This window comes from Eublepharis macularius, chromosome 14 (genome assembly GCF_028583425.1).
Source record: "Eublepharis macularius isolate TG4126 chromosome 14, MPM_Emac_v1.0, whole genome shotgun sequence".
Taxonomy (NCBI): Eukaryota; Metazoa; Chordata; class Lepidosauria; order Squamata; family Eublepharidae; genus Eublepharis; species Eublepharis macularius.
The window spans coordinates 47,878,085-47,893,854 of record NC_072803.1 but is presented as its reverse complement, the minus strand read 5'-3'; the positions used below and the strand labels follow the sequence as shown (position 1 = coordinate 47,893,854).

General features: G+C 41.1%; 1 protein-coding gene across 1 annotated transcript in view; it reads right to left on the bottom strand.

The window, feature by feature from the left end:
* Positions 1 to 15,770, bottom strand: part of RAB14 (RAB14, member RAS oncogene family) — a 34,699-nt gene that overhangs the window by 12,235 nt on the left and 6,694 nt on the right. The gene's annotated exons all lie outside the window — the stretch shown is intronic.

Here is a 15,770-nt window from a genome sequence, read left to right as displayed (position 1 = left end):
ACAACAGCATCTTTGGCACTGGACAGCAAAAATGTAACTGAAAAGGGAAGGATGAGGATCAGCCTCTGAAGCCCACCCCAGATACTATATTGGAACCACCAACCTTTGAAGTGAACAACTATGTCTGCAAAGTAAATAGCAATCACCGTGATCTGACAACCATGCTGAGGCAGCTCTGACCCATCTGACTGGAACACGTCACACCTGGAACAGTATTTTGCAGATGAGGTAGTAGCAGAAAAGATTTTCACTGCCACCACCGCTCAGTTTTGCAAGCTTCCATTCCAGTGTAAACCTCAAACTACCACTCTGGCACTCTTACTTCTCTGCTCTAAGTAAAAAAGCATTCACTGTACAAAAATGAGTTGAACCAAGTAGGATACTCAGAGTATTGGGCAGCATCGAGCAATAGAGGCAGGTCTTGATACCCTTTATTGCTCACTCCTAGTCAAGGAGTTCTAGACTAAGATCTATTCTCTAACTACTGTATCTCCAAGATATTTCATGAACTGTCCAAGTCCTCTCCTTATGAAAACCTGGTCAACATTAACAGGCCTATTCAAGAACAGATATTTAGGACTGAAGTTTGACATCCTGATCCTAAACATTTACTAAAAAAGAAAAGGTGCCACTACCTTTCAACCATGTTAGCTTAAATAGTAGCCCAAGCTAGCATACATTACCAGCATTTACTGTAAGGAAAAGGCTACACTGCATTTTCTTACACCAGTCTGAATTCTACTCAATGCATACAGCAATTCAGCAACACTCACTATAGCAGCTGCTCAAATAAGTTCACAAAGTTTACTAGCCTGAATGCCTAAACATTCATATCTCATCAAAAGAAGGAGCCAATCTACAGATTGTTCACCTGCAAACTAACAGCTATTATCAAGCTTGAGCTATAAATGGCACAAAAACTACAAGGATAGCAAAGTAAATGTGTAAGTCAGGTTTCACTCTGCTGTCCCGAGTCACATAGCCATATCAACCCAAAGAGCCAATCCAGGGCTAGACAAACTCAGGCATCAGGTTGACATGACCTCACAACATCTGGTTATCATTGCCACCTCCATCTCACAGCAGAGTTCCTGAACTTTTAACAGCTTCCTGCCTTAGACGCAAATGCAGTTTTGTCAGAGAGAGGAATCAGCAAAGTCAAGACTCATTACAAAAAGGAAGCTCCAGAGGCTGGGGACAATGAACTGTGAAGCCCTACCTAAGCACATCCAAGACTTCTGTGATCTGCACCAACCTACCGTCTGGTAGCAGCAGCTTGTTGGAGCTTCAGCTTTGAAGGGATATACAAATAAGTGCATGGCCAGGCAGACCTGGATACACAGAGATGCAAAGTGAAGCAAGCAATCAACATGCATAGCTGCCATCTCTCTTTAGCCTTTAAACTGTTATTGTCACAAGTTATGTAGGAAAGGTTTAATACAAGTTTCTCACTCATCCTAAAGGGTGTTTAATAAAAGTGCCATCCTCCTTCCATGCTGATATGGGGGCATTTGCCCAATGCTGTTGTCTCAGAACAAAGAAACCAAACCGAAACACAACTGCAACTCCCACCTTCAATGACCGGATTCTCAACCTTTGGATGCATGAAACTCATATGGACTATTTTGTCTTCATCACAGAGTAATTATGTCTCTTTAGGCAGAAGGATCTGAAATCCAGTTCCTCTCAATCGGTACATTAGACATTGAGTGTATGACGGGGTGCGCAAAAGAGATACTCGGCAGAAGTACTGTTTTCAGCTTCTGTTTCCCAAGAGCCTCTGCCTCACAGTGTTTCAGACATCTGTTCCCTACCAAATTGCTCAGCATACTGCTCTTCAGAAAAGAGAGGCATTTGGCAAGTAGACTTCCTTGTGGCTCATAAAAATTTCTGGTTATGAGTTACAAATTCCAGTGGAGTAGCAGTATTAGTTTACTGACGCAAACACAAACAGGAGTCTTGTAGATAAAGAGATTTAATGAACCTCAAATTCACTGATGAAAGCAAAACATTTGTTAGTCTTTAAGATGCCAATTCCTTTTTGTTCTAATGACTAGGGGTGAATTTGAGTAAATGGCTTTAGAGGAATGTTTCATATTTACAAAGATGCAATTTCTATCTCAAGGACCAACAGTAAATTTATTGTGCACTATTTTTTCATGGTCATAGATCCAGAAGAGTTAGCCACGTTAGTCTGTAGTTGCAAAATAGTAAAGAGTCCAGTAGCACCTTTAAGATTAAGCAACTTTATTGTAGCATAAGCTTTCGAGAACTACAGCTCTCTTTGTCAGATGCAGATCTGACAAAGAGCTGTAGTTCTCGAAAGTTTATGCTACAATAAAGATGGTTAGTCTTATAGGTGCTACTGGACTCTTTACTATTTTTTCATGTTATTTCTAACTTGAGAGCTCCAATCAAACATTTGGAAGCAGGCCCTCTTAAAGTCAGTAATATTTATTTTCAAGCAGGGGTGCAATAATTGATTAGATTAGATTAGCCAATACAATATTCAGATCAATTAAAAAGTTGCCCATGAACAATCAAATGGATTTTTGAAACACAAATGATTGCAAAAACCCCTGGTGACAAGAATTTTAGAAGCAGCATCTTCCTCCACCTTTCTTACAGAGGTGGGAATGCTTCTTCTAAGATGGAGGCTTCTCTGTGCACACATGGCACACAGGGCTGGGAAAAGATTAGGTTCTGTGGCAACGCAAAAGGTATTCACATACAAAGCCCCGAAAGCAGAAAAATTAGTATGGTTCCTAAATTTTGCGCAGGTTCCTAGATCCAAAAAAGTGCATCAAGGCCTGTTCTAACCTATATCTTCCTGCAGTGCCCTGCCTATAGTATTCCTTTTATTCATGGCTCTTGTTAATTTTAGCTTTCCTTACACTACAGCCAACTTCAAAACTGAAGTTATTTTTTCACCCATCGTGGAAGATCATCGTCATAAAGATATGTTACTTTAAAAACATTAGGCATCTGAAGGATCATTGGGAGATTAAAATACCACCTTCAAATGCTGTCTGGTTTAACTCTTGTCATATTTCCACAAAAGTTTTAATATTTTAAACAGATTCTTCAAGTATTTAACTGTTCATAAGCCCTGAAGCTTATCCTATCAAAACTTTCACACGTCGAGCTCCATTTGCTACTTTAAAAGGAAGTCCTACAAAAAGGAGTCGCCAGACATAAAGCTGGATTGTCCGCTACTTCCAAACTGTAACTGCAGCTTCCCTTGGACCTTAGCCAAAAGCCTTAGCGTCACTTACTTGCTGCCTCTCTCTCTCCACATCTGGAGGGAAAAAAACTACCTGCACACAAAGCAGCAAGCACTAACCTAAGATATAAAACTAGCCAATGTTTCTAATCAAAGGCTGCCATCTGTGCATCTTGCATTCTGCTCATGAAGAGTATCATATTTAAGGATACATCAGTGTAATGCCCCAAGACTAAGAGGAGAGATTAAGCTGTCCCAGAAAAGTGGAAAAAATGGTATAGACTCTTGTTTCCAATTGTCTGCAATTCCATATGCTATGCGTTCTTTGATCCTTAACGAAGAAAAGTTGCCTGATTGTGTTTTATGCCACCTCTCGCACTTAGAAATTTTTCTAAATTGCAGTGTACATATATACCCTTGACAGTGTTGGGGAAATTTTATCCTGTTGTACTGAATGGGAAAGTGAAATAAACATAAGGAGAGACTAAGTTTGGGAATAATGCCAAAGCACAGCATATATTTCAATTTCTCCGTAATTTGTTTTTTCAAAAACAGAAAAGTAGTTCTCCACCGGCCCCCACAGCTTCAAAATTTTCTAGAAATTTTACAGCTCTGAGTGTTTTCAAAATATAACTCACTCTTCATATAACAACTGTGGTGCATTTAAAAGTCTAAGCCTTCAATCCTGGTGAGATTCTTCTTTACAAGGAATTCTAGTGTCACTTATTTTCAACTGCAGCCATGGCTCAACCTCCATCTTTCAAGCCCCACAGTGGCTGCACAATGCAACCAGGTCACAATTGTTACACCTTGGTAGAAGAAACTACCATTGACCTCTGAAGCTACTTAAAAGGGTGTATCTATCCCACAGATGTAACTTGGATTCACAGATAATCCCTTTCAACTGTGAGCTTTGGGAAATGAGAGAGGGGGACCACATTCCATTTCTTTTGCCATGCTAATTTTCAGAAGTGGAGGCAACTCCCTAAAGGAAATCTCACGGCTATGGAAGGCATTTATTTCACCTTGACCCCAGTGAAACTTAGTTTTGATTTACCAAGAATGTGCATGTTGTCTTTCTGTAATTGACTTGTGGCAGTGGCTTGTAAGCAACAGGGCTATGTGCATCACTACAGTCAATTCACAGCACAAGGACATGAAGATGCCTCACCACTGCCATCAGCCACCTGCCCATCCACTCAGGGTAAGCAGTCTATCAGACACACTGGGCAAGCCTAGTCAAAGAAATGACATTTAAAGTACTACTATACAAATGCCATAACAACCTTGTGGCGGCTGCAGTCCTACCTTGAAGGTAGGTTTCAGAGTATGGTGCAGGGGGACCGCTGCTCCATTCCTTGGCCTCTGGCGTATAGTATCCTGCAAGGCTCCATCTTGTCCTCCACAGTTTGCAACATCTGCATGAAGCTGCTGTGAGAGATCATCTGGAGATCTGGGCTGAGTAATCACCAATTTGAGGATGTCACTCAGCTCTATCTCATGTATGCTGCAAATCATAGGAAGGCTCTGGAAACTGTACCTCTGAGCAGTTTTGAGATGGATGAGAGCTAACAAATTGACATTTAATCCCAACAAATTGGGATTAAAACCCCAAAACTGACATTGAATCCCAACAACATTAAATTACTGCAAAACATTGCTCTTGAAGACTGTCTGGAAGCTACAGTTGGTACAGAATACTGTGACCAGACCACTGACTGGACTGGATTGTAGGGACCATACTACTCCAGTCTTGTTTCATCTACACTGGCTCCCAAGTTGCTTCCAGGGCCCAATTCAAGGTGCTAGTACTGACATTTAAAGATCTATACGGCTTGGGACCAGCATAACTAAAAGACCCATATGAACACACCCAACCGCTCTGGTCACCTTCAGAGGCCCTGCTTTGGGTTCCCCTGCCACCCGAGGATAGATGGGTGGCCCCCACAAGAACAGACTTCCTTCATCGTGGCACCAAAACTCTGGAATTCCCTCTCCAGGGAGATTCATCTACCTCACTCAATTGTTGACTTCTGCCAATAGGTATAAAGACTTTGTTTGGCATTGTTACATTTACTCAAAAAAAGCATCCATACAAATTCATAAATCCATTTATTAAAATTTACAAGATAACTTAAAGCACATTCATACAGGTGCAAACACTCCACTTCCTATTTCTGGACTTATTATATATATATATCTCCTCCCAGAGTAACAGTTCTCTTAAAACATAATAAACACACATCCCATTTTCCTCAAGCCAAGGAAATTGGCTTGCGTGGAATTGTGTGGAAAGGTGGCATAGAAATGTTTTTTAAAATAATAAACATTTCACAAATCCCAGTCATCCCCACAACAGCCCTGTAATGTAGGCCACTCCCACGATCATTACTGCTAAGTTTAAAAACTAACAAATCACCAGGCCTGGATAGCATACATCCAACAGTTCTGAAAGAACTCAAATGTGAACTTGTGGATCTCCTGGCAAAGATATGTAACCTTTCATTAACATCTGCCTCAATTCCTGAGGACTGGAAGGTAGCTAATGGCACCCCCATCTTTAAGAAGGGTTCCAGAGGAGCTCAGGGAAATTACAGGCCAGTCAGTCTAACGTCAATACTGGGTAAGTTGGGGGAAACCGTTATTAAAGAAAGAATTTTTAGGCACATTGATGAACAAAAGCTATTGAGGAAGACTCAGCATGGGTTCTGTAAGGGAAGATCTTGCCTCATGAACCTGTTAAGAGTTCTTAGAGGGAGTGAACAAACATGTGGACAAGGAAGAACCAATAAATGTTGTCTACCTGGACTTCTAGAAAGCTTTTGATAAAGTTCCTCATCAAAGGCTGCTAAGTAAGCTCAATAGTCATGGGGTAAAAGGACAAGTCCTCTTGTGGATCAAAAACTGGTTAATGAATAGGAAACAGAGAGTGAGTATAAATGGGCAATATTCACAGTAGAGGGTGGTAACCAGTGGGGTACCTCAGGGCTCAGTATTGGGTCCGGTACTTTTTAACTTGTTCATTAATGATTTGGAGTTGGGAGTAAGCTGTGAAGTGGCTAAGTTTGCTGATGACACTAAATTGTTCGGGGTGGTGAGAACCAGGGAGGATTGTGAGGCACTCCAAAGGGATCTGTCGAGGCTGGGCGAGTGGGCGTCAATGTGGCAAATGAGATTCAACATGGCCAAGTGCAAAGTAATGCACATTGGGGCCAAAAATCCCAAATATAAATACACAATGATGGGGTCCAAACTGGCGGAGACTGACCAAGAGAGGGATCTTGGAGTCGTGGTGGATAACTCACTGAAAATGTCAACACAGTGTACGATGGAAGTAAAAAAGGCCAACACTATGCTGGGGATTATTAGAAAGGGAACTGAAAACAAATCATCTAGTATCATAATGCCCCTGTATAAATCAATGGTATGGCCTCATTTGGAATACTGTGTACAATTCTGGTCACCAAACCTCAAAAAAGATATTATAGCACTGGAAAAAGTGCAGAAAAGGGCAACTAGAATGATTAAAGGGATGGAACACTTCCCCTATGAAGAAAGGTTAAAGTGCTTGGGGCTCTTTAGCTTGGAGAAACGATGACTGGGGGGGGGTGACATGATAGAGGTGTACAAGATTATGCATGGGATAGAGAAGGGAAAGAAAGAAGTATTTTTCTCCCTTTCTCACAATACAAGAACTCGTGGGCACTCAATGAAATTGCTGCGCCGTCGGGTTAGAACGGATAAAAGGAAGTACTTCTTCACCCAAAGAGTGATTAACACATGAAATTCACTGCCTCAGGAAGTGGTAGCAGCTTCAAGCATATACAGCTTCAAGAGGGGATTGGATAAACATATGGAGCAGAGGTCCATCAGTGGCTATTAGCCACAAGGTATAGATGGAACTCTTTAGGGCAGTGATGCTCTGTATTCTTGGTGTTTGGAGGGGGCAATCAGTGGGAGGGCTTCTAGTGTCCCTTCCCTGGGACACCTGGTTTTTGGCCACTGTGTGACACAGAGTGTTGGACTGGATGGGCCATTGGCCTGATCCAACATGGCTTCTCTTATGTTCTTTAGACTGACAAATATGCTTGTAACTGGTATGCAGTGGTCAGATGACAGTCTCCAACCCTACCATTTCTCCTGAGTGGAGATGGGCATGAACTGAAAAACAAACCAAAGTTTTGCACGAACCGGGTCGGTTCGTGAACCAGCGATTTGTCAGAGCCCATTTCCGACGAACCGCCATGAACTTTAGGCTGGTTCATTTGGTTTGTTTTTTGGTTCGTCACTACAGACAGCTTGGCACCAATCAATCAGTTTCCTAGGCAACAGGGGATGGACTTCCTGCAGACCTTCTGCTGGCCCAGAAGTGGCCTTCTGCTGACCTGGATGTGACATTTTCATGAATCAAACGAACCGGTTTGCGAACCAGGGCTGGTTTGTGAAAGTCCATGGTTTGTGAAATGCGATGAACCACGAACTGCACGGTTTGTTTTTTTCCGGTTTGTGCCCATCTCTACTCCGGAGACTATAGAAGTAAGGGCCCTGTTTTCCCTTTGCTGTGCTCTGGAAACACTCAGAATGCCACGAGCCTTCAGGCAGATTTCTCAGCATCTCTCAGAAGTCAGCATGATAAAAGGGACAGCACCATCCTGACCTCAGAAGGATGAATACACTGACACTGTACAGGCTAGAGATATGAAAAGCAGGGGAAATTGTAGCAGCAGCCATTTTTCTCCCCCCTTGTTTTTTCTAAAAGAATCAACTGAAAATTTTGGGGATCACTGAAAAAACCTCATTTCTTTTTCTTCTGGAATGAGTGAAAGACAGTTACTTAATGTGTAATATGAATTTTATGCAAATCAATCTACAGCATTAGATGATAATTCTTACGTATACTGTAAACAAACTGAAGATTTCTTTGTTTACATGTAATAGTTTTGAAGGCTATATGCTGTAATACATTTTATGATAATAATAGGAAAATGCTTTGTCCATGGCTTCAAAATTTCTGGAAATTTTATATCTAATGCAGACTGAGTCAATCTAAGCACAACTTCTTGCTGCTTTTTGGTTATCCGGCATCTCATGTAGTCAGGCAAGAGCAACGGCAAACATAAATTTTGGTTCGCTACTCCTGGGTAGACAAATTGGGTGGTAGATAAGTATAAATAACCTCTCTTTCAAGCTGTTTTCCTCCCCTGTATTTCAAATCTCAGCAGCTTGAAAGATGTTCCACAGGATTCCATCCTCCTACTCCAAGATGACAGCAAAAGCCACCGGCCCCAACATTTTTCCTTTGTGGCCTTAATTATCTTTGCAAAGGCTAAAATATAGCTTTCCTTGGCTTGAGCAAACTTGCAGTAACCATGATTAGACACCTACAAGCGAGATATTTACTGAACATCCTTTTGTCTATGAGAATACAGGAATTATAAATTCTGTAAATAGATATGATTGGGTCCAATCACAATACAAGCCTTGTATTTGTGAGCTAGTTGTAATTATAAGCATTTTGGGGAGCTCTTCCACTGAAACTCATGTGACCAATTCCCAAGTAAACATGTTTAAGATCAAGCTGCAAGAAAATCACTCTATACCTACAGTTCTCAAGAATGACTCTTCATTGACATAGCAGAGCTGGTAGCACTATCAGTCTCCAGAAGCCTGGATCAAGTTTTCAGGCACTTTTTCCAGTCCTGCTCAGCACATCAGATTTCTGAAGACCTTGTTAACAACTTTTCTCCTAGTTCAATGCAAAAAGTATGGATTGCTTCTTAGTGACCATACAAGGAAGCTACATCAATTTTTCCTTTCAGGCCACAGATGACACTTAAATTTTGACAGGCTAGTACTTGGTCCATGTATTTGCTAAATAAGAGTGTTCTATGCACTAAAAAGCAATCCCTGGCCAATGTATTCCTGAGACAGTAAGTTTCACAGAGCTCCCACTCACCACTCTTGATACAGGCTTAAGAATCATAACGTGAGCTGTAAGCGTGAACAACCCCGCCCCCCCCAAATTCACCTCAGGATCTAATTTATATTTCCTTATCCCCACTAGCTAAAATTATAGTTTCACAGTGGGAAGAGATTGCTATCACTAGATAGCTCAAAAGATTATAATTTCAACATCAATTCCCCTGTTAACATTATAGTCTTATTGCTGTTTTTTTTTTAAACTGCTTTTATTGCTATGAAATTTTATTCTTCCAGAATAATCTCTGGAAGGCTTCTCCTTTCCACCATGGACACACCCAGATACTGCAGGCATTCCAAGTGTACCTTCTGGCCTTTACAATACAATGCTAGCAACCCTTGCCGCACCGAACAGTAGCTTCAGTAAATCCTAGTAGCTAGGCTAAGTAAGAAAGCATGGATTCTTGGCATGACTTGCAAGAGCTGGGTCTGTTATTTTTCTCTTCCTGTGAGAAATATTCTGACTGCTGCCGTTAAGAGAAAAGATCACAAAAACTAAAATTACTCTACAACATTAAACAGTCACCCAACTGTAGGACTTTGGCAGGATGCAGGAACTGCTTCTCCACTCCAATGTTTTAAACATCACACCAATGTGAAGTTTGGCATATAGTTTTGATATAAAGCCACGCTTCAAGAACAGATGCTTCCAAGTCACCTTTTACTGGAGAAGTCTATGCACACAAACTTATTCTGAAAGGCAGAAAGGATCTGCTCTGGTCCCCCACTGCCCTACTTTGTATTAGAAGAACTTTCCACACCAGCTTGGATAGTGCTGCTAGATCGCTCTTCTGCCACCATGTCCTTCCACATACAGGACTCCTGCTCCACTACACCCTAATCAGATACTTGCCTACAGAAAATGCATTAGGACAGATCACATCAATGCTACTTAAGTATACTTTCTTTCTTGGTTGAACCTTCTTCCTACTGCTGAACCTTCTCATTTTTCCTTACATGATCTCATTTGCAATCACATTTTATCAGTCCTTTAGCCACCAACTGCCAAATATTTTCAATAGCAGTTAAACAAGGAGTTCCTTAAAATATCCAAATTTATTATGAGTATTTCACATGATGCTAGACTGCTTGTAATTAGCACTATATTAGTCACAATCCCACATAGTGTGCATGTATATATTACGGCAGGGGTTCCCTTTTCAGCCTGCAGGCACTGACAAGATTCTGGTACAGGGTGGTGAGTGCAACTACAAAACAGTTGCCAGTGGAGATGGAGCCAAACTCCAAATGAATGTCAAAAAAAGGTGGCATCAACCACAAAATGGCAGGGAATGAGGTCTTGTATAAATCTAATAGTAACTCTTCAACATTTCTGGCAGAAACTGTATTTAACAGGATAATGAATATATTGTTTTAAAATATTTTCTTGTATATATATAACTTATGTTCAATCATACAGTGAAGATCCTTGTGTTGTAGTGGCAGCTGCTGCTGAAGCAACTGTAAAAAAAAAATCTATACAGGCAATCAGATCTCCAATGGCCAATCAGAACCCCAGCGGAGCAAAAGCCCCACTTGCCCCGCCCAGTTTCTAAACACTTGCTGGGTACCAGGTTGGAGACATCTGCATTACTGTGTATCAACCATACAAAATGTAGCATGCAAAAGCTGCCTTGCATTAACATTACTTAATTAGCATGCTACTACTTGCAACATTGCTTTAAAGTTAGTATTTGCATGCAGAAAGTAAATCTGACATTGCTACCCCCTCTTTCCCAGTGCGTGATCCCAAAAGTTCTTAGCTGGAGATGACAGCAATTGAGCCTGGAGTCTTCTGCATGCAGTGGCAGTACCCACTGAGGCAAGGCCCTTCTCTTCCCTTACCCCCAATTTCCCTGGGCAAGACTACAACTGGCATCAAGCATTTGATGCTGTGTCACAGCTGCATACTATGTTACATGTTGCCATGCCTACAGCATGTTCAACCAAATTCTGTACCAAAAACCCTTGTTGGGATCAGACCAAATGCCTGTCTAGTCCAGCACCCTGCTTCCTAAAAGCCTAGAAGGAGCTCAGAACAACAGCCTTCCCTTTGACCAATGCAATTCTTACTCCTGACTCAAAGCAATGCCCCCTGGATGAGATATACCCAGGCATTAGTCTAATCTTTTCAAGCCTCTCCTTGTAGCCAGAAAGGCTAGAAATTAACTTGGGTTGGGATGAAATAAGCGTATCAGCTATAAGGGCAACTGCTGTACTTGCATAGTCCCAACGTAGAGACTACATACAGCCCAGAGTGCAAACTGTGAATTCTTTAAACAAGACACTCCCCCCACCAACAGCCACTTTCTGTACCTTCTTCTATGCCTTGGCACTCAGCATCTAACCCATTTCCAAATCTCATTCAGAAAATAAGGAACAATAGGTATTCAACCACCTTCAGTTTTGCTGGAGATTTAAAAGCCCAACCATCTTCCATACACTTCTCTCAATAATCCCTAAAAAATTCTAATATGGTTACAAGAGAGACAGTGGCTTGCATACGCCTCCAAGCAACCAAACTTCCAAGTTCACACCTCACAGTACTACCCTAAGCACACCTTTCCAAGCCCATTGAAGTCATTGGGCTCAGAAGGGTGCTAACCTCTGTTCGGGATGACATTGTTCTTCTACAGAGTGATACACTAATTCTCTCTGATGAGGTTATTATTAAATCAGAATTGGATAATTTTAAACTATTTTGAAGAGTGGATCTACTTAACGCTATGTGCCGCATCCATTTCTCACCTCTCAGCCTCTTCACGTGAGATGTATTTGAAGAGTTCGGGGGGTGGGGGGAGGGGAAGAGACTGGCTTGAATGGCTTGCCACAACATCCTCATTTGGCTGCCCTCCCTCTGACTTCTGATTTCTAGATTATCCATGTTTTATTCTCTCAACTGGAATGTACAGTAAATGAGAGTAATACTGCTACTGAGAGAAGCTCTATTTGATATCTGCACTAAGATAATGCCTATCTTCAAACTTGAAATAGGATTTTGAATTACACCAACTAAATTTCTGAAAAGGATTTCTTATAATCCCTTTGAGATTCTACATGTATTTTGCTAGTTCTTGCAGCACCCCCAATATGGTGGTGGTAAGAGCCCTCAAGTCAGAATTGACTTATGGTGACCCCTGGTGGGATTTTCATGGCAAGAGATGGTTTGCCATTGCCTGCCTCTGCAACCCTGGTCTTTGTTGGAGGTCTCCCATCCAATTACTAACCAAGGCCGACCCTGCTTAGTTTCTGAGATCTGACGAGATCAGGCTCACCTAGGCTATCCAGGTCAGGGCAAACACCCCGCCCCCCAATATAGCTCTTATGCTATTACAATCTTCTAGGTTTGTGGCCTCTGTAGTCAAGCTCTTCATACCTTCAGTATGTGCTAATTCACTTTGTCAGTAGCTGCACCAGTCAAGCTTTGTTCACCATCATACTCAGCAAGAGTTATCATGACCAAAGTCTGCAAGGATGACAGGATACTCAAATCTGAGCTATGCATATATTTCTCTTTTAGAGGCATATTTAAGAGAGTATACCTAGCCAGTAGGGCTTTCAACTCTTTGAAACAGCAAACCCAAAACTGAATTGTAACCCAACTCTTCAAAACTTCTGCAGAGCATTAATACTATAAGCTTGAACTATAACATTTACTGAAGACTGCAGTAGGCACTGGACTGTCCTGGTTAACAAGACCTCCACCAGGTCTGAGGGGGCACAAGGCATTCATAGGCAGGCAATGTTGCATCCCTGAAATGGGTGAAACTTGGACGGCCACAGTGGAGTTGTGCTCAACACAACCTTGCATCCTTATGGCAGAAAAAGTGTCACCAACATGCTGCTTCTACACACTAGGGGAAAGGGTGGAAAGGGTGTTGGCATATGAAGTTGCAATTTCCATTCGCTTTGTTCTCACCACTCCCTCTCCTTACCCCTGAAACTGAATGCAGGAAAGAAGGGGAGATACTGGGAGGAAAAGCTAATTGCATGGGGTTGCCACTAATTCAAATTGATACCATGATGGTCCACTTCTTTGACTCTAAAAAGCCCTGAAAGTACTATCAGGTCCAATATTGCTCTTAGAAAGAAAAGCAAGTTGGGGATGCGGCTAAGAGCGCTTTCTATTATCTATATTGAGTGATCTAACTGGCCTTCTGTCTTGACTGCACTGACCTTGCCACATTGATCCATGCCACTGCAAACTGGAGGCTAGACTATTGTAATGTGTTTTATGTAGGGCTGCCCTTGAAAAACTGTTTAAAAATTTCAGTTGGTACAGAATTTTGCCACTAGACTACTGACTAGTTTAAGCCAGTATGATTGCATTACACCTGTGCTTCAGCAGTTTCACTGGCTACCTATTTGTTTTCAGGCAACAATTCAAGGTGTTGGTTGTTATCTTTAAAATCCGTCATGACCTAGGACCCACAAATACAACAGACCACCTTTCTCCGTATGATCCTTTGTGCCAACTAAGGTCCACCAGGTGCCTCATTTTTGACAGCGCCCTCTATTCAGGAGGTATGCTAATCCACATCCCATAGGCACACATTTTCAGTGACCATGTCCCCTCTTCAGAACATACTGCCCGATATGGTGCCAGAAGCATTCTACAAAAGGAGCAAAGTGGAATTATTTCAATATGCCCTTGGTGAAAGTAACTAATTGATGTCTTTGACTGGCATCTGGTGGTGATAAATTACAGAAGTTGCAGATTTAACTTGATGTGCATTAATGTACATGTTTTAATGTTTATATTGTAAGCTACCTCAGACATTGTGGAAAGTTGGCTATAAATATTTTAAATAGTAGTAGTAGGTTTAATTGTATATGGCCAAAGGTCGTCACAATACAGAGTTAAGAACAGTAAAAATAGAAATTTATCATACAAGCATAAAATAGTTATTAAAATAAAATACAATTAAAATAGAACCTTAATAAATACCAGATAGTTAGGAAAAAAGTTAGTTTTCTGAGGAAACAATCTTGGATATTTGAAATAAATAACCCCCACAGTGGGAAAATTATTTTTTTTAAAAAAGCCTTGCTTATCGTGGTATCCCCTAGCTTTTAATATAAAAGGAGAAGCTGTTTAGGGGGAATGTTGCACTGGACAGCCAGTTCTACAGCTTAAGGTGCAGCAGAGATTACAGGGAAAGGGGGTCTATGCATTACGTCCTTTCCAAACAAAGAGGAAGTGTTCATGCAATTGCACACCCTAGTGATTAATGAGCACTAAGAAGCCAAGCTTGATTTTTCACTTGCCAAGTACAGCCAAGGCATGGCTGCCAAGGGGCAGCATGTTCACTTGATATTACAATAATGAAATGAAGCTGAGTTGTACTGCAGATACTATTCCTCTTTTAGAGGAAGGGTTAATATAAGCTGCTCTCAAGCCAGGAAATGCATCAGCAACAGAAAAACCAACAAGGAAAAACACAGTGTTATGAACAGCTAGATGCATAAATTGCTTGGGGTGGGGGAAATAAATGAGGAAGAGTAGCGTGTTTTTTTTAATGATCCAGTATTCAGAAACAGGTCCTACTTACCAGTACTAGGAAACCCACAAGCTTACACTACAGAGAGCTACTGTTAATATTTAGGAAGTTTTTCCCATACCCCTAACTATCAGCATATTTCAGCAATGAAATAAGTTGCCCGATGTGGCTGTGAAATTAACTTCATTTTCAAGTATGAAGCAGATGTCTGTAGAGATAGTTTAGATATTCTAAGATGGAAGGCTGGACTGTGACTACCAAGTTTCTTGAAGCTATAATTTAAGCTGAAGCCTGTTTACATTAAACTCCAAGTTGCTTGGTTTTCCACGAAGTATTCTACGCAGACATACTTCTCCCTCCCCAAAGCAGTTATGAGGCATGACACACACTGTTCCATCACTTGATTTGAGGTCATCAAATCTGTACTGAAAAGTATGCATGCCCTACTACAAAGGAAACCAACATGCTACACAGGCTGTATTTATGAATGACGCTTTCTGAGGTCAGGACTTAATAAGAATATTTTAACCTACTCTGTCTTGATAATCCTTTGCAATAGCCACTCAAAAGTAAAATGCCAACCTTGAGAGTAGGTAACTGCTTGATCACAAACATCTTCAAATATATCTCCTATCCCATACACAAATTTTCTAGTTTTATTCCTCTGAATTCCATTTTTAAGTATTAAACACAGAAACCTTAGCCTCTTAATCCCATCACACATATGACTGCCTTCCAGCAGTAAGAGAATGCCTAAGCAGTCTTAGATGCTGGCCATCCTTAATCAAAAACAAGCCCCTCCTACACTCAATTATCCTCCCCCCCCCAAAGAACTTCACCTCCAGTAACTTGTTAAATCAATATTTTTTAATTACAGATACACAAGATGAAAGGTGGTTATATATCAAAAGCAGAAAATATCTGGTTGCTGTGCTCCCACAGTTAAACTATTCATATATTACACTTTACAAATGAAACCACTCAACATGAAAATCATTCAATACACCTATACAGAAAAATCAAGTGTACAGTATACACATGATTGTCCATGTGTTCATTGTAACTTA